Source organism: Haliaeetus albicilla, chromosome 7 (genome assembly GCF_947461875.1).
Source record: "Haliaeetus albicilla chromosome 7, bHalAlb1.1, whole genome shotgun sequence".
NCBI classification, from domain to species: Eukaryota; Metazoa; Chordata; class Aves; order Accipitriformes; family Accipitridae; genus Haliaeetus; species Haliaeetus albicilla.
The window spans coordinates 22,315,460-22,343,407 of NC_091489.1; the positions used below are offsets into that span (position 1 = coordinate 22,315,460).

The following is a 27,948-nucleotide window of genomic DNA, read 5'->3' on the forward strand; positions in this document are numbered from 1 at the left end:
GTACCACCAGTGTCCATATGCCAATTTGCATGGGAAGAGTTCAAGGTGACTGATGTTGTGTGCTCCTGTTCACATCAGAGAATACTGGAGCTGAGCCCTATAACCACAACCCCAAATAAACATCTGGGATTCCTGATTGTCGACAGGTTCCTCAGAAAGTCACGTACATCCAGTACTAGTTTGGAGAAATGTTTTTGTGGGATATGTGGCAAGAACACTCCTAATGATATCTGAGCCCTTTGGCTGGGGCCCCTTTTTATTGTTGAAAGTACTAGAGTGATTTTCAGTCCTTGGTGATCCCTTTGTGTTAGATTTTGTATTAACCTGCTGTTAGGCATCTAGTTCCAGCTACAGACACTGACTCACACCCGTAGAAACACCTCCTACTGCTCAGTGAGGCAACGGACTGTGAACAAACTTACTGTCATCAATCAAAATGATTTCACAAATTTGTTCCTGACCTTTGTTGACCCTACGTTTTCAGAACTGAGAACGCAAAACACAAGCTCTGTAGCTCAGGGCTGAAAGTTTGGATCAGATAAGAGATACTGCTCCTTTGCACTCAAGTATAAGAGTATAATTACAACCAGATTGCTGGTGTGACTTCTGAGAGAGGGAAAATGTAAAATCCTTGCATGTGTAAGCATAAACTCCATCTTTGCAGATCTTTTAACCTAATTAAAGAGGAGGTTGAATGATTCCAGGAAGAGTGCATGAGAAGATGTGAACATAGCAGAAGACTACTTCTCTTGTCTTTTTTAAAAGCTGCTCAGATTTGTCACCCTAGCATTTGCACAGTTCTTGCTGGGCAAAATAGCAGATATACCTGATGTGACTGTAGGTTTATCATGCATTAAAAGACACCATCCAGTAAGTACATTATATACATTAAAGTCTGTTAGTGCATCAGTGACCCAATTAGTGTGCAGTAGACAGATGCATACCCTGGAAACATTCCCATCTCCCTAACTATGTTAAGTCTGACTCTTTCCATATTTAATAACAAGTCATTATGATAGATAAGTGATGGATACAGAACTCAGTCAAATGAGTATTTAAGGCATCATTTAACTATGGTAAGCAAGGGGTTAACATGGAAATTAGATGCCAGAGTAGACCTGATAAAGCAATTTATCAAATTTAGCAAGACTGTCCATTCTAGTCCGACCATGATGTAGACTGGCACTGAACTGAAGGTTATTGACCTGACCTGGTTTGCATGTGACGGTGCTGATTTTGAGAGCAAATGAGTTCTGGTGCCTACAAGTTCACAGAGCTTCCAGTTTCTCAGCAGATAAGCATTGGCTGGCCTTCTCTTTCAGACTGGCTTGTGCAAACACCCCCCTAATGATTCCCACAGGCCACGTAACTGGAGTGAAATGGGCTGCTGGAAGGAGCAGTTACTGAAATCTGGCACTGGTCCCCTCTGATTGAGCTGGACACGATGAGTACTTGTAAATGCATTAGTTACGCACATGCCTGCTCCCAACCAGCCTAGGAGAGAGGAAGGCTCACGCAGCAGTGCCGTATGGCACAGGGCGTTAAAAGGCTACTGCACACATCTGACTCCCTCTGACTTTAAATTTTAGATGCCTAGATATTACCAAGGAGTCTTTCTCCGTAAGCAGTGTCCTGTACTGACGCTAAGAGCCATGTAAAGTCAATCCGCTCTGTAATCCCCTGTGTGGCACTTCCAGTTTTCCTCCTGCCGTGTCGCTGGGGCTGCTGCAGCCAGCAGCGGGTGAGGAGGATGAAAACATGGCTCCTTTCCACAGCCACTGTTGACCCATTGTGTTCTGAGCTGAGCTGCCCTGCACAGCTGAACGGCAACTATCTCAAAATGTAGGATTTCTGCTTAGGAACAGAGCCAACTGAGCTTTGGTTTTTCTACGACCTTGGTCTGCTTTACACCTGATGTAATCGGGGTAACCTGATATAACCAAGGTAACATTGACTGTAATTGGAAGACAATCAGTCACGTTGAAAATGGCCTCTTGTAATGTTGCAATAATCTGTGGTGGTTTACTTGGGGTCGCTATGGACTCGCTGCTTTGCCTAAACTGACACATGATCCTAACTGAAACCAAAACTTTCTGAAGTACTATAATTCTTCATAGTCTATGCATATTTTTTCTGTAAATGGAATTGAAAACATGTCTTCATAGCATTTCAGCTAAATTTTTACAAATATTTAGCTGATTTAAAATTATTTTTGAGAGTATTTCCAACATATTCAGAAGAAAAAATAGCCCTTTGTTTAAACCAATATTCTGAATTTTCTAAGGTTTCCAGTGCATCTTAAGTAATGGAGGTAAAAATATTCTGCATAATAAGAGTTTTGAGACAAACTTGTATGTAGATCCTGCAAGATTATTATTTTTTTTTAATTAAAGTAGAGATTAATCTCAGCTATGTATCATTCACACTGGCTTCTTGAGTGGGTTGTGAACTGGAAATAAATCTGTGGGAATAGAGGGCATGCTCTTCTGCTCCATTTGGTCTTGTGAAGGACATGCTTGATGATTATAGTCTCGGGCCCCTGCTCTTGCTGCGCCAGTATCAGTCACAAGGACAGGCAGACAGATGAGTAAAACTGTTCTTGAAAGGCACAGAGCTGCATCAGTAATAGATAAAATGAACCATTGCGCCCAGAGAGTACCACACCCAATCACCTGGGCAGTCAGAAGACTGAGACCACCTTTGCTGGTGGAAAGCTTCTTTCTGCTTGTTTCTATGGACCTGAGAACTGGGTTGGCCTTTTGCTTTCCCCTGTCTCCTCTAACCCTAATGAGCTTCTGTTCTTGTGCTATTCAGTACTTTTCAGGAACTCAAGGTGGTGTGTTACTACAGTGTCTCTAAACAGCAGTTTCAAGACACAATTAAGAAAATTGTTTTGGAATGATTTATTTGCAACCAGATGGCTGCCCACAGAGGTGCAGGTCAGTATGTTGTCCATGATCTTTCTCAATGATTAGCATAATGGCTTAGGGTTTTGCATGGTGTAAACCAGGGTATATATTATGTGTCTGTCAGCTTACACACATTCAGGCCCTGCCTGATATACACCGGAGCAAATATAGTTGGATCTTCTTGGGCTATCCCATTTTGGGGCACCTACTCAGGTCTTGAAACATCCTTTAGTTCCATACACAAACAAAACCAAGCTCTTTCAAACATGTTCACCAAGCCGATTTGTGTCAAAATGTCACTTTTCATCAAAATCTGAACCGTTTGGGAAATGTTACATATGTCTGTTCTCATGTGCTTTGTCTTCCTCTTTTCTTTGCTTTTTTCCCTACCCCACCCTCTTCCCTCCTTCCTGTCAAAACAGTGACAGCTTGTGTTTTGCAAAATGGGCAAGTTTTAATTTTAGCAAAATTTAATATAGTAAAAAATTTTGGCTATCTCTAAATGTGTGCTTCCCTGTGCTGTGTAGCTCAGGGGTAAAAAGTACCTCTGAAAGTACCTCTGACTCGCCTCTCCCCCTTCCCCCCCCAGCTATTAATACAAGACAATATAATACAAGACAATATATTCCTGTTAGTTGAAACACCTCTTTATTTTTTAGGTGTACAAGCAGTGTCCTTTCCTCACCCTCAGGCCTCCCTCTCTACCAAAACAAAGCAAAGGCCAGAGGCTGGAGCACGCGAATTCCAGCCTCTTTCTTCAGCCACGCACCCCCTTCCCTCCTGCAGCGAGGTGAACACCGTCCACACATCATTTGAGACAGGAACAATATAACACAATCTGTTTTCAAATTTTCTAAATATTTCCCAACTTCCATTGCAGGCTCTTGTCTTCATGCTGTAAATTCGTGCCAAGAACTCCCCAACAGCATTCTTCTCTGCCTTCCCAAATCACTCAGAGAGCAAACAAACCTTTCCTCGAGTCATTGATTGCTGCAAGAAAGCATTTGTGTTTATTACATATGAAGGAAAAATGGCTAGACTGCACATTTTAGAGCTTGCAGCTCTCCAGTGAAAGCCATAAGTAAGAGCTTTGACAGCACAGAGGTGCTTTCTCCTCTGTGTATTTCAATCTGTGAACAGGACTTCTCCCTTCCCAGAGCAGCCAGGGTACTGCCACGCTGGGTAGGAAACAACTGCCTGGCAGTTTTCTATCCCCTCTGAGCCCATAAGGCTCTGGGACATGTTGTGCTGTTTATAACTAGTTTTACTGCCTGAGTGAAAAGCTTTTGATGTAATAAACAGTGTACACAGTTTCACAGGATAATATGATCATCTGTATTGCAGTGAGCTATACTGAATGGCTCAGTCTAGACAGGAATGTGTTAAATTAGTACCAGAACAATTTAACAGGCACTAGAATTAATTAGGAGAGGATTTTTTTTCCTATGGTAAAAAATCTAAGATATCTAGCACCAAATAATTAAGTTAGACCATAGAAATTTTCAGTACCCATCATCAGAAGTACTTAAAGTGATCTCGATATGTGCTAATACTTGTCTGTGAGGTCCTATGCTTGTGACAGTAGCAAAAGTTTGCCCTGCCCTATAAGAGTGCCTTTGTGCCTGGCCATGACTACATTTTGAGCAGGCATAATCCTTGATTGCCTCCATTTATTTCCTCACTGGTCTAGCAATGTAGCACACTTGTATTTATCTATATTTTTTTCCTCTGGGTCAAATCACCATCACTTTCTACTTCTGTAAAGTGCTATTGGAACAAGTGTCCTACCATTTGGTGTTTGTGTTTCAGCTCTCCCACTCTTCATTGAACTGTTCCAATACAGAAAGCACGATTCAGTGATTAAAGCAAAGAAGGGAAGTTAACAGACCGTGGTTCTGTTTCTCAATAGGGCATCAGTAACTGTCACGTAGAACTGGCAAACAACTTTTTAAGTTCTTTGGGCCAAGCTGTAAAACAATACTCTGCACTGGAATGTGACTCAGTCTGCAGGTGCTCAGCATCAGGCAAATAGAGTGAGTTTCCTCTCCATTCAAAAATCTTGTGTACCTGAAAGATTGTCTGATCTTTTGTCCCTAGCTGTATCAACTGGTTTAAAACACATACTACCTCTTCTTACCACCTTACGTGTATTTTTGTGCTAGTTCATAGTGGAGTCAACATAAAGAGGTCAGTGTACTTTCTGAGGTGTGGAGAGGTCATATTATCCACAGGTCGGAAACCACATTGCCACAGCCTGGTGCTTGAAGTCTGAAAATCTGGGTGAATATGTCCTAATTTTAGCACCCAGATTCTGAAGAGCCCATGTTAAATGGCATCTGATAATAATGTCAGTTGGTCCAATTGCCTCATACAAATGGGCTATCACAAAGCTTAATCTTTCATCCTTACAAAATGTGTCAAGGTACCTATATATAGCTGATATATTGATATGAAACATCATCCCTATTGCCGTGGAATAGTTGTTTTGCAAAATTATCTTTTCCAAAATGAAATGGCTGAACTTGGCTTAATGTTTGTTGGCTTGATCCAGATAGAAGTGGAAGAATAGCATTTCTGCCTGCTTTACACTGAGCTTGGAGGAAAGGTTGACAGAGCCTGCATTTCGGTCTGCTTTGACAAGATCTAGTTTGAGCTGGGGATGCTCCTTCACCAGTGCTCCTGAAGTTCCCAGTCACTGTTCATGGCATATGTTTCAATGAGAGCAGTCACTCCTGTAAAGCCTATTTCTAATGTCCATTAACAGGAATATTTTGCTGTCAATACTTGCAAATCTGTGCGAAGAGCGATAGGAAATGCTGTTACTTTACTTCAGGGGACTCTGAAGACCAACAAGCAGGCAAGCAAAACAAGACATGGTAAGACAAGCAGAACATGTTTATGCTAACTTCTGAGTGTGTGACCAAGGACGGGATCCAGCCACTATCTGTGCACAGCTTCACATGTATGTCAGGCTCTGGAGATCCAGAGCGTCAAGCATACTGAAGACATATTGCAGACCCGAGTCTGTTTGTTTAGGTAGTCTGGGTGGATCAAACAGAGGCAGGTCCGGGTCTCACCACAGGTCTCCCAGAAGGCATGGCAATCATTTCCAGATGCAATTTGCCTTCTTGGAGGCAGGGGATGCTGCCATCTCTTTAGTGTTTGAACTCAGGCTGTGAATGGTGGGTGCCTGACGGAGAGATTTGAGCCAAGCAAAGCCTGCAAAGTGTGCAAAAATTTGTGTTTTGAGGAGCAGAAAGTTTATGTCTGCACTTGAATCTGCTCCCATCTCCACTTACCAGTGTGTGATGGCCTTTCAACAGCATGCATTTCAGGTTTCTCCCCCAGTATGAGCTAATATGGGTCTGTGGGCTCTGCGGGCCATGAAGGCAATTCCTTTTGAGGCACTCTACTGCTAAACCTGCTCAATAGCTCTCCAGAGGAGTGTGAAGACTGTTTTTACAGCTGAATACAGTGCAAGGGTTGAACTATGGGCCTTTCATCTTAGAGATGGCTCCCTACCATATGTTTCTGTTATGAAGAACAAGGTCAAATCTTTCAAAGTTTAGTGTTACATAGCTAAAAGTTTGCATAGGGCTTTAGAAAAACAAAAGCATCTACATTATTATAAAAACAGAGCTCTTACTTATATATAATGAGCTAAAGTAAATATGTTACAGTTTAACAGCTGATTTGGAAAGTCCTTTTCACTGTTGCCATAGTTTCAAAGCCCTGGAATACACAGACTTTTTGAAGAAACTAAACAACTGTAACCACGATGGACAATTTCATGCAGGCGATGAATTGGCTGTTCAGAAGAATAGTTCCTGTTTTGCAGGAGAACTTGCTTCTCTGCTTTCTGCCTCCTTCAAGCAAAGCCCATGCAGAGCTGAGGCAGTCCTGTTGGGGAGCGATCAATATGCTGCCACATACCATCTGTAATTTTGGAATTTGCTTCTCCCACCCACACCATGGTGGTTTCACAATGTGCTTTCTTGTGCTGTAGCAGGGACAGCCTCCTCAGGACATGTTTTTCTTAGTCATGTGGATTTGCCAGATCCAGCCTTTTTTCCTAATCAAATGAGCTTTTCAATGTGTACTCAGCATTGGATAAGCACAAAGGCTCACGTAATCAGTCCAGATGACTCTTTAAGGAGGCTTTTAATGTCCAATTTACTGCCCATGTTTTCTTTTCTTTGAAGAATACCTTACTTCCCCACTTGGACCGAGCAGTACCATGGCACCTGTTCTGAGTAAAAATGACAGTATTGTCCTTTTTCAGCAGTGAGCAATATTTCATTTGAATGTTTGTGCTGCAAAACTGCACTGACAAAGGACTGTGCAGGGGTGGATAGATTGGGAAAACTTGTGGGACAGCCCGAGGAATTAGTATGTGGGCAGCTTGGCTCACTGGTTAGGTGTGGAGACCTGACAGATCTGGCCCTGTCAGACAGAGCCTGAGCTTACACGAACCAGTAGAGCTCTGCTACCTTCAGTGGCACTATAACAGTTTACAAAACTTGAGGGTTTTTTTCTTTTTTTAATATCCTGCTCTCCGGTGACCACCCTGACTCACCAAATTCCTTTTTCTGAGGGCACATTTCCTAGCTGTTAAATGTCAAATTATCCAGATTAAAAAACCTGCCAGTAAGGCTTTGGTTTGCTTCCTGTGTTGCTGTTGGTAGTTAATGAGCAACGGTATGTGGCTGCGCCATCCTCTGGGGCTTAATCTGCTCATCATGTTAGTAGTTAGTTACATCACAGAGGCCCACTGAATGGAGACTATTCCCTCTTGAAAAATTGCTCTCTCCTCTAAGGTAGAGGATCTGTGTGAGAAGAGAGGCACCTTGCAACGCTGGTTTAATTCTTCAAAAGATCTTGAATTTTGAAAGGACTAGAACACAGTTTGTCTACTTTGTTAGTGCCACGTAGGGACAGGACCCGTGTCCTGCGGGCTGCCAGACATGTAGCATCGCTGTGGACAGCTTCAGTCTCACAACAGGGAGTCCTGTGAGCAACCACCTTACTGCTGGTATTGTGACCCACTGCTGGCAAGGCTGACATCTCCGGGGTGGGAGCATGGAGCGCAGCACAACCCGCTCAGCATGCTGCCTGGGGAAACTTGTTCAAAGTTAGTCTGGAGGCATTCACTGCTACGCTATGCTCTGCAGTCTGGGCGTGTGTTAAATACAGGAGTAGCAGCTGGAAGAGCAGAGGCAGAAGAGGGAACCCGAGGTAACGAGAAGACAATACTGGTCAGATACACTGTTTTTTACTGGTTTCAGTCAGTTTTCCCCACTTCTCCACTAAAATTCTGTTTGGAAAAGTACCCCCCTTTTTTTTTCTTCTCCTGCTGGGCTTGTGATTACAAATGAAAATGTAAGCATGTATGTGACCCTCTTGAATCACATTTTCTACATAGCTGTATTGAATTGGGATCTTCCAAACATGGTAAGGTCTTTTCAGAAATCTCCTTTTTCTCTAATGTCTCCCATCAGGCTGCTGCAGGCATTCAAAGAGTAAGTATTTTAATAAATGGAGAGAAATGCCCATGCTAAACAGAATGCTGAACTCCTGGAGGCCACAGGTTAAAAAGAGAAATTTTTTGGCAGCTAATTGAAATCTAAGCGGGATTTTCCCGGTGTGCTATTTCCCCATTTGCTCTCTCTTCACTAATATTTAACAGGCCGTTATTGATTACAGTGGCAGATTTGTACTGTAAATGGAAACTGAAGGTTACTATTTTGTCACATAATCAGTGGCTATATATATATTTCATATATATGTGTATCTTATATATTTCACAAATCAATGCTTGGAGAAATCACGTCCTGGCACAGTTGACTGTAAAGTCAAAATGGCATTAGTAATTTTTTAAATAATAAATCTGAATATCTGAGTAAATTCTCCACTGAGATATGTAGAAAGTCTCTATTACTGCCGCATTACCAGCATGTCTGAATCTAGCAATGAACTCAGCTTCACAAGTGTTGTTAAGTTCCCTCTGAGTCTGCAGTCAGGTCAGTTGTCTCTTCCCTGCTAAAGTGGGAGTACTTCAACTCCTGTCTGTGGTAAGTCTCTTTCAGAATCAGCTGGCGGCTGCAGATCTCTTTTGGCTTGGGTTTTTCAGATTCCCGCCTGGAGGGAACACCATAATATCCCGTGTGTCCTCCTGCTTCCCTGTCCCAGTCCCACATGGGGCCATTCCCCTCTGGTGTTGGATTGCCTGTGCATTGAAAAGCTCATTTCCCGGCTGTGCAGGCACCTCTGGGATTTTTGCTTATTAGCCAAGATTTTTAGTCACATGGGGAGGATTTATGAAGCTGATTGATATAAATTTGTCAATGTGTAAAACTTCCACACAGTTCACTTCTTATCAACCAACCCATTCCTATAAAAAACTGTTAATTTGCAGTTTTCAACATATTTCCCTCCTCCTTTTTTTGTTCTGCTGCTGTTGCCATAGCTTGTGTCCATCTGAACTTTGGCAGCAAAACCCATTTTCATACTCCATGATACTCTTAATCCTACAACTTTGTGAAAGCACATCACATCCATGCCATGAAGGCTGGCAGACACTGCCACACTGGTCTTTAGTGCCTGACTGAATTTGCAACACAATTCTAGAGTGCATTTAAAACCGAGTCTGTGTCACTCCCTCTCTGACAGGCACACTGTTGCCTGTGGGTTTGGAGGGCTGTAGGTGCATTTTCTTCAGCACAAGTTTGTACAACTACTTGTCTTGATCTTGCCAGAATTTTGTAAACCAGTGCTGGTAACTTTATCAAACAAATGTGAAATCTCACTGAAACATGGAGTCAGGTTTGTCTGGCAAGACTTGTTTTCCCTTTGCACTCCAATCTTGTTGTTAGTCATAAGCTCCTGTTCCATCTTTGCCATAACTCTGTCTGAAACTGATGTCAGCTAAAGTTAAAGAGATTACCTCACTTTTTGTTTTAATACTAGTACAACACTGACATGCTTCTGAAATTTTCACTTCTAACTGAAAATTTATCAACAGCTAACACCTCACACATCACTTTTGATGCTCCTTGGTATGAATTATCTTGATCTACTGATCCAAAAATATTTCTTTCTAGTTAAAATTGTTTAATATTCTTCCTGCTTGGTTGCAAATTGACTGGAAGTATTTCATCATTATCAGTCATCTTGTTCTTGATTTTCCTTAACGCTGGGAAATCAGCTCTTTGGAAACAAAAGTGTAAACACTATTGATTGGGACTTTCTCTGCTTTCCTATAATGTGGTCATGACTCCTGCTTATGAAGCAATGACAGGTGGTACAGGGGGAAATGAACCATTCACCCATGGTGTACCTGGGAAATTGTTTGTCTCTAGATTCAGTACTCATTATATCCATATTGCTATAATAAGGTCAATAACAGGCTGTGTTCAGATTGTGTTAGAAAGCTGTCATCTAAAGTTTTAGAAAAATATACTCATATTTCACTAATGGCTGTATGTTATTCAATAACATACTCTTTGAATTCTCAGATTCATTTCATTATAGACAGGTACATAAGGAGTAACTTCTCCTTTTGGCCTGTCTCAGCAGACTTTAACAGGACCCTGCTCAGACTGTGTACATTGGAGTGTTGTTCAACATTAATAACTCATGATTTGAGACCCACCTGAAACGGTTCTGGGGTGGTTTGTGCTTTAGAGCAACACCAGTACTACGAGGAGCAACCAGTACCAAAAAAAATAAGGAATATGGTACCACAGGAGGTGATGTTTCCCAGCTGATATTCTTCAGCTCTTCATTTTACCCCTCATCTCTGAACATCTTTTTCCCAGACTCTCCCTCAGCCTCCCTTATACACGCTCCCTTTGGTTTTTCTACTCCTCCAGTCTCATTAGTAGGTCAGTGCTAGGCGCTGTAGGGTGGGCTGACAGTGCACACCTCTGTCAGCAGTACTTGCTGCCCAGGTCTGTATGAGCCCCCTGAGCTTTTGGGAAATACCACACAGCACTTCCCAGCAGCCCAGAGCCACAGGTGGGGCTGCAGTGGGCAACGCGGACCTTTAACGCAGGGCATCAAATGACATCTGCAAGCGAGAAATGTAAAACATGTTGGTGTTCATTCCTTAGCTATAAATAATAATGAATTCCTTCAAAAACTGTCTATATCCTCTCTTTCATTGTTCTCTATTTCCGCTGCAAATAACTTGCAACAATAAAAATGAAGGGATGCCAAATTTGTGTGGCTCTTCAAAGTAAATTCTTTCCTTGAAATGAAGTTCAGTTGAAGAGTCTGACCCTCCTTCCCAGCGTTTGTGCAGGCCAGATGGGCTAGTGCTGTCCTTCAGCGTGAGGCTGTCCTTAGGGTACGTTGTTCCTCTCTCTTTGGGAGTCTGAAAGAAAGGGATCAGAAACTTTACGTCTCCCTCTTGTCTTGCAGAAATTTTCTCTGCTATCTCCTCTGGGTGGAGTCCCTTAAGGCCATATGCATAATGATCTATTCACTGGTATCGGCTAATGTCTTACTCTCCAGAGCCATTCAGTCACTGCTGACTTCCCTTACAGTTCTGTCCTCAGGTTCCTTGAAGTTTTCTTCCTTTCTCACTAACAAGTGTTCATTATTTCTCTCCTAAACTCCATAGGATCCCATGGTGGGTTTTTGCATCTTTTAATTTCCCAGGAGGGATATGAAGGGACTACAAGTAAAATGCTTTGCTTGCTCTTATCTGGGAGATTACAGAGGGGAATTGGATAAAAGCAGGGGTTGAATACTCAATGCTTTGCCATTGTCAGCAGTGATGCGCTTTTGGTAGAAAATAGCATTATCCTTATGCAGTAGGGTTTTAAAAACTTTCCCAGGCATAAAAAAAGGAGGAATCAAGTTCTTTGGACATTACTCTTTGCTGCCCTGAAGTTCCTTTTCATTGCACTGGAGACAGAAAAGGGAAATAGAGTGACTGGATACCCCAGCTCCCATGTAATATTCAACAAAGAGAGACTGCCCTTATCACATATCTGTTTCCCCAACATTGTTCAGACTTTATCTGTACCCTGGCCATCCTAAAGCCCACCAGCAGAAGCTGCAGAAGATCTAGTTATGTCATCAGTAGGTAAAGGTGAAAACTTTCTGTGAGTACTTTGGTATCTGAACTTCTCATATGCTTGAGCTGGTGTCCTTTGCCTGCCATGATAAGAAAAACCTGATGTCTTTGGAAGAGTGAGAAAGAACTGTGGGTCAGGCCCTTCATTAACCTGTAGTGGAATTGCCAGAAGAAGTGTGGTACTGGGGAGAGATTTCCAGGCCCACCAAGGGTCTCATGAGGCACTGTGAACCTCTCTCAGTCCCCTGGCAGATTGCAGCCAGACTCAAAGTAGGTGTTTAAACTTCCAGCAGCCACTGAGCTCCGCGTGAAAGGAGCCGAACAGAAACCAGCATCAGCAGCAGTGGTGTGGGCAGCTACCTTGCAGGGCGTTCGCACAGTTTGGCCACAGCACCAGCTGCAGGGTGTGAGCCGGGAGGGGGATGCTGAGGCACGACTGCCCATCAGCTGTGCGACGAAGAGGCAGCTCTAGCCCACCCAGTGATGGGGCTGGTTTGGCCCGCTGTGCTGTCCAGATGCCGTGTGGTAGGAAGCTGGGCTTCACGCTGGCATCTCAGTTCCTCTGGCCTTTTTAAAACTGATCATTGTGAACATCATCCATGCTAATTATTTTTGAGAAGTTGCAGTGAGCGGCCTTATAAGACTGGCGGACTGTGTTCACAATTAAGAAGGACTGCCTAAAGGATAAAGATGGCTTTTTCTTCTTCCACGACACTGATTGAACTCTGATAAAACGCATATTTCCTTGTTTTTCTCAATGTACCCTTATGCTATGGGATGAATAAATTACACAGTGGGAAGTAGATGAGGAGATTTCATACTGATAACCATGTGCGTGCTTTAGTTTTCCCTGCTGTTTTGCTTCACTGTATTCCCTGCTCTAAAATGAATGTGTACCATTACACATCTCTGCTCTCTCACAGCATAAAACAGCCCTTCTTTTCCAGATGAAATTTTCTTCCTACGCGAAGTTAATCTTCATTCTCCTTTTTGGAAATGCCTTGAAAAATGCAAAATTGTGCTTAGAAATCTAGAGATGGTAGATGAAATAATGTTAAATGTCTGTCTCTGCTTGTCTTAAGTTCTTATACTTGTACCTGTAGCTGGAAAAGCTCAGAATTTCACTGCCAGCGCCTCTACTTACTTTCACACTTTCTCCTATTAAATGTTATTGATTTCAGGTTGCATCTCATAATGACCATTATGCCAGGGGCTGAATTGAGTGACTGTGGAAACCAGCACTATGCTTCTGCTAGTAACAAGAATGTGCTGTTAGCAGGCCAGATTGCTCAAACTGCCTCTAGGATTCTGAACATACTCCTCATGAGCCACAGGGCAGCCAGACCGTCCTCAGTAATGGACTGACTCTGTGCCTGGCGTGCTCCTGCTGCCACCATATAGCCACAGCTGAGCTTTGCCATTTGTTTCCAGCTGGGGAGGGAAGGAAAAGCCAGACCAACTTTGAAGATCCAAAAGAAGGTGAATATTGCTATTTGAGAGGCTAGTATATTCGTATGGGACATAGTTTTAAGCTCCATAGCGTTTACATTTTATTTCTGCTCATGTTAGGTGGGGAGAGAAGACTCAGATTTGACCTCTGCACCTAACATGCATGCCAAGAAGTCTGGTTACCTTGGTCCTATTTCTAGCCTGATGGTAAGTTTCTCTGCCACTGTTGTAAGGTCCTGTTATCCCTCTGTGCTGGTGTACAAGAGCACGACGTGGTGTCTTCAGCAGTGAAGTGGGAATAATGACTACAAGCGTATGGCAAGGCTTCAATCACTCATATTTGCAAACGGCTTTGATTATTTCTCAAGGAAAATAATGACATAAAGCCAAATACTATTAATAGTCTAAACATGTGCTCACTTTATAATCCAATTAATAAGCAAATATTTTAGCTTAATTACTCTATACTGCATGTTAGAGGCATAAATGCCTTACTGATAGTTTAATCAGGATTCCCCAAAACAACCTTCAGTGAGGATAGTTAATTGCATAAAAATTTAAAATTTGCAAAATCAGGTTTTGGGATTAAAAGGCAGAAGGGTCAGTCATGTCTCTGAGGACTGCCTTATTTCTGTAAATCTGACTTGAAGGATTTCAAAAGCTTCTTTTCTTACTTAGTGTGACTGGTGAACCTAATGAGCATTTTGATTTTTTTTTGTCTTATGCTTGATTTTCTAACTCCCAGGCAGTTCCAGGAAGGCAAGTTTCTTTAAAACAACATGCCTCAGCAATAATAATTTATAATAGGAAAGTATAGAAAGCTTGTGGGTCTGAAGCAGAACTGATTTTCTTTTCAGTACTCTCTTACAGTCAAACATTACACATAAAAAATGAGTCCATGCAATTTTAGTTGTTCCTGTGGGACTGGAATGTTAACTAAAGGAAAAACATTTCTGTAATACCTACTCAGTCATAACACAGTTCAATGACCTTCGCTTATGATCAAGTTAACTATCTTTATGCTTCCTAATCTTTGGTGAAAGTCAGCCCTGCACTGAAAGCTGATGGCTTTCTCTCTCCTGGGAGGAGGAGCCAGGCTGTGACAGCCACTGCCTGCCAGCTGTCAGCCAGAGGCACGGCATCCCATACAGCATCACCTACAGAAACGTACATGCACAGGCACATATATATTTGCATATATACATATATAGCATAGGATTCCATTTGTAAAGTCTCTGAGGTTGTTGTCCTTTGAGAGAAATTCAGCGACTCTTAAGTTTGGTTGCAGGTATTTGAATCAGTGTGATCAGAGCAGAGTGATGCTGTGGGTGGCATCGCTGTATGAGCATTGCTTTGCTTTCTCCATGAGATGCTTGTCAGGCAGAGAAGGTGAAATGCTCTGGAAGATCCCTGCAATTGCAATTCTGATATGGATGTAGATTCCTTTTCACCGCTGTTTGACATTAAATGGATAAGGCAGTGTGAGAATATGACAAAAAATTATCTTCTTTTTTTAAATGGTTGAGTCTTATTGCTATACTAAATGGAATTTTCCTCCTGGAAGTGACCAGCAGTTTTATTTCTTTTCTCATCACAAAATAAATTTACTTTAAAAGTTGGTTTTTTTACTGATGTAATATGAAAAAACATGAGTATGTCTATAAGGTACCAGCTATTGGATGTCATTCATGGATTCTCTGCCAGCAGTTTGGTTTTTTTGTTTGTTTTTTTGTTTGTTTTGTAAATGTACAGTAATTTTGAAAAAGTGTCTCAAGACTCTTGTGAGAGAAAATATGGTCAGAATCAGACAACTTTATCTATGTAAGTCCTTTAAAAAAGATGAATGGACAATTTCTTCCCTTCTGTGAAGCAGACACTGCAAGACTGAACATCATATCTCTCAGCCACCATGGAAAGCCAAGGAGAGGTGGAAGCATTTCTTTCACTGCGATACATATTTTTAAAATTTTATTTATATCCTTGGTCATAAAATAATGATAAAGAAGGGGAGAAATTCTGATGATAAATTCTAATGATATTAATTCTAATTCTAATGATAATTAGAATTCTAAATTCTAATTCTAATTCTAATGATAAAGAAGGGGAGAAACTCTGACGTGAGTTTAGGGAAATGAATTCTGTTAGAAGCCAACTTTAGAATTGTAGATGTAATGTGAGAAGCTGTTTCAGACCTTTCCAAAAGGATTAGCAAAACATATTCAGAAAGAGAGATGATTTTGGAAGTCAATATTGAATAACATTCAGCAAATGGTGGACCAACAAAAATGATTCTCAGCAGTGTCTGTAGAGGTTCACCATAGCCAGGGGAGGCTAATCTCCTCACTGTCTCTGGTCGTCGGTGGAGAGCAGATGAGTCAGAGAGGGTGAGGGTCCTGCTCTGAGTTGTCCTCTGGATGAAGTGTTTTTCTCTGGAGGCAACAGGAGCCTGGAGAAGGAGCCGAGTCCTAGCGTGGCACAGCTAGAGCCATGGTCCAGGGACGCGCAGTCGTAAGCACTGTAACCGTGTATTAACAACTGCACTGACAGACAACCAGGCTCTGGTGGCTAGGAATTTCCACTGATTAATTTGCTAGCATAGGTTTAAGAAATAAGTTTTAAAAAATTCAGGCAACCTACTTGCATTTGCCAGACCACAGTGCCACTGAAATGTTAAAATGGGAGCTCTGGGAGAATTTTCCATTTCTCTTGTGGAAATGTCTCACGCACCAGAGACAGCTGTGGAAAGCTGGAGCTTTAAGAGCTGTGGTGTACTTCCACTAAAGAAATAGTACCACTTCTGTACTGGTATAACTGGGGAAAGAGGAGGGGCCAAGGAAATGGGAGGTCTTTGAATCTGGTTTGAGATATTTCTGGTCTTTTGATCGGGGTCATTTAGCACTCATCTTAAAAACAAAACCAACACTACAAGTATGTTTGATTTTCAAGAGAATGATTTCATGTATTCCAAAACAATTTCTTGCAAGGCCTCCCACAGAGAAACAACAATATCTCTGTTACCTCATTGCTGGGGATTGCACTTGGAATAATAACCTCAAAATGAGAATCAGAAGCAGCACAGAGACTGAATTTCTCCTCACAGGGTGTGCTCAGGAGGTGGCTTTTAAATGCATGGGTAGATAAATGCTGCAGTGTTACACTTTATTGCACACCTTTGTTTTACAAGCTCACTACGAGAGCTGTTCCATGGTATAGTTCTAAAGAATTTCTGTTGTCTGCATTATGACAAATTTGCTGCTTACATCAGTATTATTCTATGAAATAAAGAGAGGAAGATGTATATGATACACATACCTGTACTGGGCTTTAAGAATGCAGTAGGAACTAATCCTATCAGGCAGGATTCCCAACCTTGTCGCTGATGATGGAAAAACTGGAGGGTATCATGCCTCAACCCTTCTTAATCATACAACCGGAAGTCTGACCATCATAAATTATGTCATCGTCCTATGCCTGGACAGTCATACCCTACCTTTCTCCCACCTTAGTAGGTATGTGAAAATCCTGTCATTTGTCATCGCTGACATGTGCCATACAATGATGTAGTATATCCACAAGAAAACCAGCGTCTGGACTTACGTCTCTTCTCCTTCGATGAGACACGTGCTTGTGTTTCAAGGGACTCTGCCATAGTGCTAGTGGGTCGTGATTCCCCAAAGGCTGAAGACCGGTGACGCCTAATGCAAAGGCTGAACACTGAGAGCTGCAGAGTTTTTCTGACTCCAGATGGCTTTGTGAGAAGCTGGAGAGATGTGGCATCTCCTGGGAAAAGACAGAGGCATTTCACAATTTGCAATACTGGTGTATTTTACCAACCAAAGAAGCTTGGTGGGGTATACCCTGGCTCTGTTCTGCCCTGCAGAGGGACTCTGAGGTGTAAGGGAAAGGAGTCACAACCATGTCTCTTTCTAGCATAGAGATAGGACATAGCTGGGGAAAGGACATGGCACCCAGCCTGGGAAGTGCTCGTTCATCCCACAGATTATACATAGACTTTGGCCCTAAAAACCTTACTCTGAGTTATATTATTTACTTTCATGCTCATGATAAATTATACCTAGACTGCATCCTGACACAGCTTGTGTAAACATACTGTCATTCATTCATCAGTCTGGCTGACATGCCTAGCTGTAAGTAAAATACAGGTGACCCCATTGTAACTTAGGTAAAACCAGCAGTAGCCAAGGCTAATCAGAAAGACACAGAGTGTAAAGTTAAAGCTGTTGTAGAAGACTATGTTGTAGACGTGTTTTTCAGAAGGTTCTCTTCAGTCTTATGAGCACTGCTATCAGTTGCAGTCAAAGCAGGTGGGAAATGAAACTCAGTTCAGCCTCTAGAGAGTGGAGAGTTCTCAAAGTTTTAAACATCTGATTCACATTTTGGTAAAGCAGCTATTTTTGGAGACATCTCTTCTCGCTTGAAATGATGTGGACTGAGTCTTTTTCTCTCATTATTGGCAGAACTCTCTCCTTAGATCTAACTGCTCTTTCATAATTTCCTGGTAGCTCTGGGGGCTGCCACCGTGGGGGAAAAACAATGATCAGGATGGTTATGGTGTTCTTCAGAGAACGTGTGCTTTTTAGGCAGGGAGTACTACATGGGTGGTAAGACACTATCTGCTATTCTATTATTTGGTGGGTTTATGTAGCATATAGGGAGGTTCAGCAAGATCCTTGGGGGACAGATGCTGCAGAAATTACTAGTGTGTGGAATTAGAAACAATTGGACTTTGAATCCTGCCTAATACTGCCTTGTGCCTAGCAGATTGTGTAAGTACATGAAAGGCTTTTTGTCCATGTATAACTGTAGTTATTAACAAAGGGATGGGCAATTATGATAAGTGATATAATAATATCAAATTCCAGAGATGATTGCATATGGCACTAGAGAAGTAGTGGATTATCCAGTATTTGTCTAGAAGAAAACAGACCACTGAGAAATAAGCTAGCAGTGAAATGCAAAGAGTAACCTTTATGCAGAAATGGCTGTAATGTTTCATGCAAGCCTAGACAACAGTGCCCTCCTACCTGTGTTTCTCATCGCTGCTGTTGGTTTCATATATTCCTAAGGCTGGCTGCACACAGTGGAACTGGCGGATTTTCCCTTAGGCATACCTGTCTGCTTTCCGTCATTAAAAACTCTTACTTTTTAAGACAAGAGATCAGAAGCTGTTCTGATTTTTCCTTACAATTAACACTCTTTCATGAAAGCTGCTTTACAGCAGCTCAGATAGCAAGCCAGAAGTGGATGCCTCTGTAAAGTGCTTAAATAAAGTGCTTATACCAGTGCAGCGCTCTGTTAAGAAGGCAGACTCCCGAGGAGGGTCGTAACACAGGAGGATCAGAGCACAGAACAGTGATGTAGATGTTTCTTAATTGAATTCAGTTTCTCACTGAATCATTGTCACTGTAATCATTTGTCTGTTATTTATGAAAGGAAGAATTGTACTTCCATACTATTTGCATATACATTTGGCCATCCTTCTCCTGGAATAGGGAAGTATTTCCATGCATCTCTCTCCTTTAGTAAGGGGTGACATCTGCTACACAGTTATCTAGACCCGCTAAGCGGTCTCAACACTGGTATCAGGGAATGACAGTGCTGACAGCGACTGCTGAGCATTAGGGTAAGAAGTGAAGCTGGCTCAGGATGAAGAGGTTGCAATATGTGAGTAGGTGTCACAGGATTCAAGCAAGGGAACCTCTGGACCTGGATTGAAGGAACATTATAATTACTCAGCACAATTTATGCGAACCATTACAAGCCAGACAGCACTGAAATAAAAGGAAAAATTGCTTTGTGGAAAAATTAAGCTTTCATACCACTAGTCTGGTTGGTCTTCAACAATGCTGCTTAGTTCATCAGAGGAATTTGTCAGCCAGGGTTGTGCTACTTGTCAGTCATATTAGCTAGCTTAGGTGGCTGTTGGGATATGGGCAGACAAGGCAGCATGGAGCTCTCTCATTTGCTCTTTGAGAAGCAAGGTTAGTGACTGCAGTGTAGGCATACCCTTGTTTTGATTCTCAGAGGTAGGTCATGTTCAAAAATGCTCTGCAAAACCTGCAATCAACTTTGGTATACAAAATGATTCCCCTTCACTCTACACTTCAGTGAAAGGCTTGCCTCCAGTTTAAACTTTCCTGCACCAAACTGTGAGCTTGCACTTCAACTCATGGACCAAAGTGGGTATTTTCCATCTGTAATGTATGGACCAACAGAAGTCAGCTGATGAATTTTAAGGCAAATGAATGGTGTGTTAGCTGAAGTAGCTTTGCTTTTGTTAACAGAGAGGACTACATCTTAACAGGATGAATAATAGAATGAATCTCTTGGCTTGTTACCAATCAGGACAGTAATATTTCATAATCTTTACACTATTTTGGGCGGTGAATGACAGCACCAGATGTACAATATCGGTGAGTCAGATCTTAGGAAAGTAGTTAATAATGTTAGCTGAACAATTTAAAACCTCGTGTTAGATGCTGAAAAGACAACAGCACAATTCCTCACAATAGAGGCTCAAAGAACTGCAATAGCTGTTGACAGATGAGCTTTGCTCCAGGGTCTTCTTGAACATCTCTGTAACAAATGGTGGGCCCAGTAGCAAAGCCTTAGAAAATAAAAGACTATGCTAGGCAGATAACATTGTCCAAGACTTTGGCTCAATTACAAGTACAGGAGCATTGCAAATGATAGCCAGAGGTCAGATTCATCCCTTTTTTCATGAAGCATGTAGCTCAGGAAATTCAGCAGTATAGAACTCAACACTTCTATTGATAGATCTGACTGAATAAAACTTATGGTAAATGTGAACTTGTTTCTTCTTCAATACAATAAAACACAGGTTATCAATCAGTTATGACTACCATGTATTTGCCCCTTAAAATTACCCTTTAGCTGCTCCTCTGAAATATAATATGAATATCAACTTTGTACTGTCAGAAGAGATTTGCTGGGCTATAGATTCAGATGTGAAGAAAGCAGACAACCCAGAAATGCTGTGTTTGTGGAGGAGTGGCATCTTTCTCACTGTGTAGGACCAACAGCTGAAAATGTTGGGGTCCAGCTTCAGGAGGGGTGTCTATAAACTCCTATGTCTGTTAAGAGGTAAGTCTTCAAAGTCAGTGGCATTGATCAGCAAGGCTAGAGGATGCGCTTATTGAGCTGATACTTCAGCTGAGACAGGTAGTGCTGTCTGTCAGCTTCAGAATGTAGGTGCAACTTACGTCAGAAACTTTCCCATTGAAGACACCAGAATCCAGATACCTCTGAAATCTTGGGAAATTAAAGTTTCTGGCAACTTCTCAACTTTGCATCTCTAGAAAAAAGAAGCCAGCCTCAGTATTCGGCAACTTTCAGTTGAATGAAACCTTTATGGACTGTGGACTGGGCTGGTTTGTATACCCAGGAGCAGAGCTGGATATACATACAGAGCTGTATCCAGGGCAGGGCTGAGCCTGAGCACAGATAAAGGATTGACGTAAGTCCTCGGATGAATGAAAGCATGCAGAGCTTTCTGAATCTAAAAAAAAAAAAAAAAAAAAAAAGGTCAATGAAAAAAAAAAGTTATCCAGGCTGGAAGAAGGGATAAACATGGGGAATTAGGCAAGCTGGGGAGGCTATCCATGTGTGACCCAGTCATGTGCGACAGTCCCTGTAGCCACTATTACTGGAAATGAGCTATCAGTGTACCAAATGACATGAGCAAGGTGAGGAAGAGAGGTTCCTGAAAAAATTTACTCAGCGACAGCTTGCACAGATTTTTTGTTGGCTGTAATTTTTTATGTGCCCATTTGCTGTTTTTAAGTTAACCCCTCCCTTGCATTTAGGAGTTCAGCAAGGGTCTGAAAGCTGAAGCCCTGGCACCTGCAGCCTCTCACCACACTGTCAAGCAGATGTTGAGAGGTGGTGGCATGTGAAGTATGCAACACAAAGGTGAACAGAGCTAAAACCTTGGTAAATTGCTCTAAAATGCAGTTAGATCTGTGAGGAACAGCATTATGTGAAAAAGTAGAGTATATATTAAAAAAATCTCCAATATCCTTAAAAAATGCTTTTACTTTGCTTCTCTACTGCCTACCTATCAGGTGTTGTCTTGCTTGAAAGATATTTATAGTGCCATTAATGCATCTAACTGGTGGTCTTATGTCCTATAATTGTCTCCTGGCAGAAAGTGGTTGCACAGGTTTCCTGATAGTAGTTGAAGGTAAAACCAAAGTACGTTTTGTGACTTGTTTTTTAGTTTTCTCTTTTTTGGGGTGGGGGTGGGTGTAATCTAACGTGTCTAATGTGAAATATGTAATCGTTTCTGAGATAAAGGACTACAACACAAATCTCCCCATGCTCTCTGACCTATTGTCTCTGGCTTTCAACTACCTGCTCACCTTCTCACTCAAGGGCTTCATGCTCCCAGCTGCAGAGTGGTTCAGCTTCTAGGTGATGTGTAATCATCTTTATTTCACCTTGCATCACTTGCAGCCTGAGATGGGAACCGGATCCCCACTCCCTGTGTGCCCGCGAGCAGAGCAATTTTCAGTTGGGCCTTTTGGAGTCTCATACAGAGTGTTGGCATTTCCCTGCCTCAAGTGCGAGTCATGACAAAGTTTAGATGAGCACAAAATGCCTGGCTTCCCAGATCAGGGCATTTATCTGCATATGTCTGGGCTCAGAGGGTCACTCGGGGAGCAAACTGTGCTCTTTTAAAGAGAGAGTTAGGTTGAGTTGGAGGGCTGGCTTGCTCAAGCTCTCTTTTCAGCTAACTTCCAGCCAATTCCCACCTGAAGTGCATAAGGCAACAGTCTATGTCACACTACGTGTTTATTTAGAGGTTGTATGTACAGTTTGTGTTAGAAAATCCAATTAATTTGTCTGGTTGGCAGAAAGTATCTGGCAAATATAAGGTTAATGTAAAGACATAAAGACATTCCTTTGAACAGTCTCCAGAAATGTTTAAGGAATTTACACAATTAATTTCAGAGGCGTTACCTTATACCTGCTGAGTTATGTCAAACAGGTGTAATACCAAGGACATTTTAATGAACAGTAACTGCTGCTTAGGAAAATAATATTTGCTCTTAAGCTAAAATGGGTGGGGTATGTCCTGAGTGCCTGGTGACAAGCCCTTGTAAGTATGTATAATTATGGCCAAAGGCAGAACTTCCAGAAGATGGTAATGTGTGCTAAAAGGCTGTCATATTTCTTAATCTTTCCTGATTTTGCCGTGGTTTTTCTTATATACATATTATTATATTGAACTTACTGATAAATACTATTTGTGGACAGAAACACTGAAGCTAATCATAGCAACCATTAGCTTAGCACTGTTACAGACCTTGAGGCAGTACAGTAGAAGAGGAACAACTTGAATAATGTGAGAGCACACAGGCTAAATTTGGTTTCATAGTCGGCATGGAAAGAAGGAAACTGCAGAGAAAATTTCAAATTAGAGGGTTCAGTGGAGGAAAAGAGGATCAGCGTTAGCAATGCTATGGCCCAGGAGAAGTTTGAAGGAGAGGCCGTGAGACAGCTAATCTGTCAAACTGCTCAATAAATGGGGCTGATGAGTTTTGAAAGGTCTCGCCATAATTAGAGCTAGTTTGAAACCTTCTGGCAAAGCACTTTAACCAAAACACATCTCGTCTCTGAAACCACAGTGTCTTGTTTAAAAGTTCTTGGATTCAACAAATTTCCACAGCAGCAGAGCAAAGCTCTGAGTCCTCTCAAGTCTTCTTGGGGACATGGGAGGCAGGAAGAAGCCCTGTCCTTGCTGTGTACGGCGGGACGTCTTCTGAGGCAAGGAGCTGAGAAGAGATCTCAGGCAGCAGGCACCTTCCCTTCCACCACTCCCGCCTTTAAATCCCAGTGTCAGAGGTCTAGCTGGTCTCACAGAGGGCACCGTGGCAGCTGCCAGGCTTGTCTGGTGGCAGCTCAGCCACCACCTGCAGGTCTGCAGTTCTGAGAGCCAGCCCTCAGCTCCAGGCATCCACCACTGGAGGCATCCACCAGTCCGACTGGGGAGGTCCAGCTGGGTTCACACTCCCATGATCTGTCCTTTGGGAGTTTGGCTCAAGGCAGGGGCATTGTTTCTTTCATAGGGGAAGCAAAGCAGTACATTAATGAAGGATTTTGAAACAGCGAACATTTCATACATTTACTCAAAGATGTGAGTTTATGTAAAGGCTTTCCAATCCTACTCATAGCAGCCCTAATTTGTGCTGGTCACTTCTTTTTTTCAAATGGGAAGGTACATGCCTCATTTTAGATCATGCACATCTTTAGCAAGAGAAAGGGTGGGAAAGGATGTCCTTGTGTCTGATAGGGCTCATCCTTCACCTTTGATGCTTTGGAAACAGACCTTGACAAGGCTGATGCTTACCCTTAGGTATAAAAAGGCTTTTTAAAAGCACTGTCATGGCCTTTGGCTAGTACAGACTTTTTGCTGCAGCCAAAACCCTTCCCTAGAGCAGACCCTCCAGCCCTTATGCAGACATTCCCTCACCCATCTTGAGTGTGGGCTAAGGCAGGGTTGGGTCCGAAGTCAACAGGAGCTTTTCCATTGCCCCATGTGGCCTCTGGAAGAGGCTCAAGGGTAAGTTTGATTATGTTTCTTCTTGTTTCACAGCCCCAAGAAGACCAACAACATTTATTGAAGTAAGCATGAGACATCTGTATCCTATGGGAGCACTATGGGTGTTGCAAGGAAGGGAGAGCTCTGCTGATAAAGTGGCAGGCTACAAGATATAGGAACAGTCACAGGAAAAACATTCCTGAAACAGCTCTTCCCCTGCCACCTCCTTCCTCAGACTGACATTCTGAATATCCAGCGGTACCAATTAAACGCTTACAGGTTATTAATTAATGAAACAGCCTGTGAGGATTTATGCTGCAAGGCTCCCTGGGCACTAAAGCAGCTGTTCTGGACACCCTGGCTCCTCCAAGACTTTTCTTTCATAAAATGCCTTCATGTTAGTGCTGAGATGGGTTTAGCACTGGTTATGTAGTTCAATAGAGCAGTGATAAATAAATGAAAATATTTTAAGAAGTGGATAACAGTAGGATCGACATTTGCAGGAGCAAGGAAAAGCCAGGGGGAAATCTGGAGTCGTGGAAGATCCACCCTCACATGTAATGGGTGAGCTTTCCACAGGCTTCAGCCAAGTGCTCATGCCTCACGTGTGCGACTGCAGGAGCAGCCAGCTTCCATGTGACCAGGGACGAATGGTGAGCATGGCTTTCAGCGTGCCTTAATGCGTGCCTGCAAAGTAAATTTCTACAGCTGTTATATAGTCAAGTGGATTTCTTTTATGAAATGCTTATGAGATGTGATTTAACAGCATTGACATTGAAAAACAGCTCCCGTACTTTCTCTTCTTTTACATAAGTGGGAGTTTTGAAGCAGGTAAGTTTTTGCAGGGTACAGCTTGTGGTTTTTTTAACTGGCCATTTCCTAACCAGGTCTCTTAAGAGGCCCAGAGTTCTGGAAAGCCCACGCTGCTTTGGAAGCTTTAAATCTCCATATTTTCATCAAAGGAACGTAGGAAAAATCTGAAATCCCCCAGACAGAAAATATCCTATGTGTACACATTTGTCTGACTGCTCCTTGTCACCAGATGCCTTTATCTTCAACTGCAGTCCTCTGAGAAATGCTGGAGTTAGCAAGTTGCAGAGGAAGGAGCTGGTTCCACTGTGCAGTCTAGACATGTAAGGGTTTGAATTTCACTTCAAGGTCAAGTCTTCAAAAGCAAACTTTCTAGCAATTTAATCTTTATTTAAAAAAAACATCCCAGAAGAAATGCCAAAGGGATTTAAAATTGAATTTATAAATACATTTACAGTCATGATCAGAAGTTTCCTTTACAGTTGTATGTAGACATGGGATTTAACGTTATGTTTGGCACTGCAAACCTATCATCCTAGAATAATTACTTCATGAACTCTTACAGTGAAAACTTTGCAAAGGGACTGACAGAGGACATCCTACAGCCAGACATCAGGTGGTGGTGCCTGACAGCTGACAGGGCTTGGCAGTGCTCGTGTGGTGTGACAGATTCACAGCACGGGATGGGTGAGCTCTCTAACTGGGGCAGGAGCAGGTCAGGGCTCCGGCAGCCAGCTCAGGGCTTCTCCAAATGGAGGCAAAGCTCTTGCTTCCCAAAGAAGAAGGGATGGGGATGAGCTGAAGGTGTAGAAGGGGGATTTTAGATGGGAGATGAGGGGGGCATCTCTGAAGAAATGGACTTAGTATGTGTTGCTGCAGGGCAATGGGGTAGGAGAGAGGGAGCGTAGGTCATGACCCCCTTTACAGGAAAATAGAAGAAAAGCCTGACTTTCCTGGGCCCTCATGTAAGGAAACTAGAATACAATTTCTTGTCCTGACATTACAGTGCATGGGTCAACTACTTAGGCCTATGGATAGTCCTGAAGCTCATCCATGTGACTCTGCCAGCATCTTGCAGTCGTGATTAGCAAATGCCACACTTATGTCTGACAACGGAGTTTCTTTGTCAAGTCCTTTCCATCCTTCTCTCTTTGGAGGCTTTCAATACAACAAACAAACAACCTGGTTGCAGCTGTGCAAGTGCATTCTGTATTGTGGCTGCTGGCAGCTGGAAACAAGGCTGAAACCACTGCCCTATTTTGCACATGATATTAAAACAGTAGGTAAAAAAGAATAGTCATTATTATCATGAGGCTGGTGTTTAATTAGTGACCTAGCAGCAAAAGGTTCCCGACTGATCATTCCAACAACTCTGAGAGCTGTCCTAGAGACTCAAATCAGTGCAGGCACAGTTTGCTGTGTAAGACTATTGGTATGCAGACAGTGTTCACACTGACTGGGAAAAATGAAGTGGTGTCAAGAATGCCTTGGCTGTATTAACTCTGAGTATGTCCTTGCTGCCCTGGGGTTTTGGTTTTAAACACAATATTGTTTGAAAGTGCTTTGTAGCTTTCAGTATCGTATTCCAATAAGAGGAAAGGTATAGCATGCTGACAACCTACGGTTGTACTTTGAAAGAAGATTGCCAAAAATGTATTATTTTGTCTGTTTGTTTTGAAGACATAATTCAAGGAATTTGAATTTTATTCTTGAATAGTGAAATAATCAGAAAAAAACATATATGCACTGACCGATTTATTAACAAGTAAAATCAGCACGTTGCCCAATATCAGGATTTCGGACATGTTTTCATATTGATTAACCTGGTGAAGATCACAGATGTACCAAAGGGCACAGTCCATTCCAGCTGCTGAGCTTGTCTGGCCCTGACACAGAGCGAGTTCTTCACCTCTGCATCTTGAAGGAATGTTCTTTTTCTCTGCTAAAAATTACAAAGCTCCTCCTCCCTAGTGCCCAGAAGTAGAGGATTTGGGAGACTACCATTCAGTATACTGACCTGCTTTGTGTTGTGATCTTTGTTGTAGGACTGACCCATCATCACAGCAACAAATTTGGCACTGTTTATTTGACTCAGAGCTAGAGACCTTGCTTCAGAGATGGAGCTGAAGACTTCTGAATAGCACTATCCAAAGAGAAAATACCCTTATATCGAAAGTATGGCCATTTATTTTACATGGACCATGTGAAACCTTTGTGCAATAAGACAAGAAATATTTCACTGAAAGGCCTTTTTATTACCTACTGCTCCTCAGTTGTTTGCCTGTATGCATATTCATTTTTAGCACATTCAAATTAGAAAAAAGCTTTTGGACAGTGAGTCCTTCTGCTTCAGGAGGGCTCTGCTTATATTTTTCCAAATGATAACAGATGTAAAGCACAGAGAAATTTGGATGCCATTCTGAGCTGTCTTCAATAAATACGGCTTATAGTTAGCATTGCATGACCGGTTTCTAAAAACCAGGACATGGATGGTCCAATAAAATGCTCACCTTTTGAAGACTAGGATGATTATTCCAGCTTCCAGTTCCTGAGAAACCTCAAGAGGACTGCTTTCCTTGAGCTCTCAGTTGTGTCTTCATTCCTCCTGAGTTAGGAATTGTGTGAATCTGACTGGAAAAGACATTTTCCACTTGTTTTGTCAATTCCATTAGAAGTATTATCCCCCTAGAGGGGATCTCTGGTCAAATTAACCAAAGATTTATGAATCCCCAAAGGGATAATTTAAGGCTGTATCATGGTCCAGTGGATTTTGAGTCTAGCTGAGAAAATTCGCTCCTGTAAGTTTCATACTTGATTTTCTTCTTATCAAAATATAGAAGAACCCAGTGGTTTGTCATCCTTCTGCAAAATGTCTGCCCCCACCCACAACTTCCTGCAGGGAGTGTAAAGAAAATTAAAAAACAAATGGATTTGGACGATTTTATTTCAAAATCTGGATTAAAAGGGCAAGTGATGTTCTCTAATCTCTGGTTGTAAAGCCAGCAAACAGCCTGCTAGTACCAAGCATGAGTCTTTAATGAGTAGGACAGGTTCTCATCCGGTGTAAATCAGTACTACCCTACTGAAGGACACAAGCTCAGCAGAGCTGTAAT

General features: G+C 42.2%; 2 long non-coding RNA genes across 2 annotated transcripts; one reads left to right on the top strand and one right to left on the bottom strand.

Annotated features, from left to right (window-relative positions):
• Positions 1-3,677: 3,677 nt before the first annotated feature.
• LOC138685856 (uncharacterized) lies at positions 3,678-27,775 on the bottom strand. The gene is made up of 3 exons (XR_011325239.1): positions 27,346-27,775; positions 17,038-17,220; positions 3,678-3,899 (listed from the first exon to the last, which is right to left on the bottom strand). It is a non-coding gene; the product is annotated as an uncharacterized lncRNA (long non-coding RNA).
• LOC138685857 (uncharacterized) lies at positions 13,311-21,394 on the top strand. Its single transcript, XR_011325240.1, has 3 exons — positions 13,311-13,470; positions 13,561-13,647; positions 21,288-21,394. It is a non-coding gene; the product is annotated as an uncharacterized lncRNA (long non-coding RNA).
• Positions 27,776-27,948: the final 173 nt, after the last annotated feature.